At 32.3% G+C, this 4488-nt stretch overlaps 1 pseudogene; it reads right to left on the bottom strand.

The window, feature by feature from the left end:
- Window positions 1–1020: 1020 nt before the first annotated feature.
- LOC110422823 (cytochrome P450 CYP736A12 pseudogene) lies at window positions 1021–2969 on the bottom strand (annotated as a pseudogene).
- Between the last annotated feature and the right edge of the window lie 1519 nt (window positions 2970–4488).

Genomic DNA, 4488 nt, shown 5'->3' on the forward strand with positions numbered 1-4488 from the left:
TAATCTAACTTTTAATCTATTTCTTACTTATCTTTAATGGGATTTGAATTGTTTATTCTGATTTGTTTTTAATGCTTTTAATTGTTTGGTCACCAATTAAATTGATCTAAGAACCTAAACAAACTTGGGAAAGAGAGTTTAGTGTAGGTTAAAATTGGGATAACATATGATCATATTAATTGATTTGCGTATAGGATAGGGATATACTTATAGGTCATATGTAGCCAGATTAGAGCTTAAACTTAATGAATCTGTTATAATTTCAATCCACATAGGGATATAGTGTTTTGATTAAAATAGATATTTTTATATGATGAGTTGGGAGACCCTTATAAATAATTTAAGACTCTAGGTTAGCAATTCAACCCATTAAAATAAGTTAAGGAAGAGAGGTAAGATTTAGATGAAGTGTGAGGGATATTGTAATCCTAAGCATGTTTGATTTGCTGTTTGCCCAATTATCTTGTTGTTTTAATTTTTAATTAAATTAGTTTTAATTGCGTAATTTTTAGTTCAATTAGAATTCATATTTTAATTATTTGAATAAACCTAAATTGTTCTAATTTTAGTACTTAGTAAAATTTTAGATCAATTCTCTGTGGGATCGATACTCTGCTTGCTAATATACTATCTATTAGATACGTATACTTGCGTAGTAGAATTTTAACTTACAAAACCAAATTTAGAGATAAGGCAAGCCAAGATGCTTCAAAAAGTAGGGTCTAAATAAGAAAATTTTTTTTTGGTATATATCTGTTTGATTAAATATATTAACTCGACTAATTACTTAAATTCGGTAAAAAAACATGTGATCATATTATCTAGTAAAGTTTTTTAAATTAAGATAATTAAAATCATTAATAGTGTTTAAAATAATAATAGTAAGATAACTAATTATATAAATATTCACACTATCATCTTTTCCATGAAAACAATCAATTTTCAAGAGGGAATGAAAGTTTGAAAAATAATAATAATTGAAGAAACTTAAGGCAAGATAGAAACTTACCATACAAGAGATTATGATAATCTTGAGTAATCTAATTCATATTTTTGCTTATTTTTATCAAATAAGCGATAGGTTGGCTTGGCAAACAAGGGATTAGCTCTTGGCACAAACAAGCCAGGTTTATTGTCCATGTTTATGTCATGAAGCTGCATCCCATTTGGTAACTCCCGATCAAAGCAGTGCACCAGTTGCGCTACAACAACGCAAAGAGTCGTAAAGCCTAAGTGCATTCCGGGGCAACCTCGACAGCATGAAGCGAATGGAGTGAGCCGGAAGTCTCGCCCTCCTCCAAGGTCTACGTCACCACCATGAAATCTTTTTGGAAAAAATTCTTCGAAGTTGTCGAACCACACATTGGGATCTCGTCCCATTGCCCAAATGTTGACTAATATCCTTGATTTCTTTGGTATATCATACCCATCAATGGTAATGTCTTCAACTGATTCATGTGGAATTAACAATGGTGCCACGAGGTGCAACCTTAACACTTCCTTCACAACCAAATCCATGTAGGTCAATTTTGCTAAATCTATCTCCTCAACCATTCTATTCATTCCAACAACACTTTCCAACTCATTTTGAAGTTGCAGTTTGCCTTAAAGTTCGGATAATGCCAACTCGATTGTAGCGGCTGAAGCATTAATTGCAGCTGCGATCATGTTTAAGATTATAGCTTTGATGTTGGTTAAAGTAGTAATATATGTACTTGCTCCTCATCATTGGGATTCATAGGTTGATTTAGCAATGAAAGCATCACATCTAGAAAATCCTTGTGCTGTTTGGGCTCAGTTTTTTACTCGTGTTCATCAATAATCTCCTCCAGAACTTCGTCAAGGCCTTCAAACTTCTTGTCAAATCCCTGATGATAACTAGGTAATAATCCATAGAGAATGAAACTGCTATATTTCGCCTAAATCCTAAGCAAATTAGTCAAAAAATCGTTTTAGCCATCATCGTAGAAACAAACAATATAATATTTTAAGTGCATTTAAGTTTGTCTGACTTGGCACTTTAACTTTTTGAGCTAATTGGACAAAGATATATCTTTGAGACAGCCAGGGTCAATCAAATCAATAGGGCAAGGAGCCAGTAAACCAACTTTTGGCCACTTATGAGTTATGACAAAGAGCCTTAGCCTCTTCCCGACCCCAATCATAGCATTGATCAGAAAGTATAGAATAGTTAGAGAGCATGGCAATTTATATATGGCTCTGCCTTAGCCTTTTGCGACACAACCTTGCCTCCCTTCACGCAAAAGACAAACAAAACCAGTCCATACAACATGCAACTTTGATAATAAATTCTACCCACCAATTGATTTTCCTTAGAGATTAGTGAAGATTTCTCCATTTCTCAATTTGGGATAAAGAACTTTTTGAAAAGGCAATCAGTACAAATGATTTTATCACTTGGGTGATAATAAATCTATGGTTCATAGGATATGTGCAACTTTAGCTCCCAATGGGTTCAAATTCGGTTAATTAATCAATTTGCTCAAAAACGTGCTTTTGGCTATGAATATGCACTTCCAATAAAAAATTATTAATTAGATCCGACCATATTTGTATATGTATATGTAACTTATAAATTGTTTTGTATCGATAAAATTAAATCAAAAAGTTACTATAATTTTGTATTGTAGCAGTATAGGCATGATGCTTAACCAAGCAGTAAGTATGATAGCATAGGAACATAGGTCAAGTGGAGCATGATAAGATACGTAACCTGTTATATTGAAACCTCCTGCCAAGGCCAAGGCTTCTCGCATAAGTGCCTTCAGGTTAAACTTGTCATCCTTGCTTCATCCAAGAATGATCTTAAACATCATTTCCTTCATAAACTCACCCACTTTGCCATTAAGGTTCACCACCTCCTTGGTTGCCGTTGCACTCGTCAATGACTTGACTATCAATCCTATTTCAGCCCTTCTCGTCGGTGCAAAGGATTCAACTTTTGATGCATTGAGTTTTGGGATGAACCTTGCAGCCAATTTAAGGCTTGGTTCCAATCATGCAATAATATTATTTATATTGAATGATTATAGGTTTTTCTCCATCAATAAGGTATTAATTATAATGAGTTATAAGTCTAATTAGATGAAGTCTATGAGATTAATATGCCTTGCAATAGAACTGTAATGAGTTATAGTTATGAGATCTTTATGCATCAAAGTATAATCTCAAAATATTCTTAACTAATATATCATTGAGATAGGACATCAATAATACTTAGAGACTGATATATTCTATATTTCTTACTTTGAAAGTAAGCAATTGATCTCATGGATTGAAATATAGAGATACTTGAAACTAGAATATATATGCTTACTTAGGAGAATAAATTCTCTAAACATGACCAGTTATAAAAAGTGCATTTGATAATACACTCTAATGTCTATATAACACTTTTCATGTGTCAGTCCTGTAAATACTCCTTAGACTTAAGACATCAAGTTGTCTTATACATGGAGTGCCATGCTTTAATTACATCCCTATAAATGCTTAACCAAGATGCTTAAATAGGATGTTTTTAGGTATAGTATGAAACATGTGAAGGCAAATAAGTGATTAAGATAAGAATCATTACCTCAAGTGCTTTAAAGGACATATCTTATCAGTTCTTGATTAACATTAGCTTATTGAAGCCCTTAACCAAGGTCACTTGGAGGTTATGAAATGGTTCATAAGTCTATTAAGCTAATGATATAATTGCGAAAATGAATATGGAGGTCAATAAAAGTAGATATTATACCAAGCTCTTATTATCTCCGATATATATGATGAGAGAATAAATTACACTGATAGACTGTACATTGAAACGTTGTTAAAGAACCCTTTGACTCTCTTAACAATTGAGTGGCCATGATGTATTGTTAGATGCCAATCTTGGTTTATGGAATTGATTATAAATTAATTAGTTGAAATTTGTATTAATCAATTAAGTTATTAATTAATTTCATTGCTAACATGTTAAAAACTTAATTGGTCACACTCAATGATTGCATTTGCATTTAGGCATAATATATAAATAGTTATAATTATAATGCCGAAATTACAATAATATAAAGATATTATTTCAATTTAATTTTCATTAGGTTTAATTAAGTTATGCGCCTATATTGTAATGTGTTATAATTTGAATGGCCTTGCAAAATTAAAGTTGATTTTAACCTAGCTATATAAATCACATTTAACTATTTTTCCATAAATGAAGAAAAATAGTTGTCAAAAAAGAAAAAAGGATTTCCTTTTTATGTGCTGTCACCTATTTTGTGAAGAAGTGTGTGATTCGGCCATCCTTATGAGAAGTGGAAAGGGACAAACATTGTCCACTTTTGTTAGCACAAAAGTATAGTTAAAATCTCCTTCTTTGCTACAAGGTTCAAGTGAAATCGTGTGTTCTACCTAGACCTGTCAAAATGGGCTTGGCCCATCGGGCTAGCCCATTTTTTAAAAAATATGGGACGGGCCGGGCTTAAA

Source organism: Theobroma umbraticum, unplaced genomic scaffold (genome assembly GCF_002168275.2).
Source record: "Theobroma umbraticum cultivar Fairchild unplaced genomic scaffold, ASM216827v3 scaffold_146.0, whole genome shotgun sequence".
Taxonomy (NCBI): Eukaryota; Viridiplantae; Streptophyta; class Magnoliopsida; order Malvales; family Malvaceae; genus Theobroma; species Theobroma umbraticum.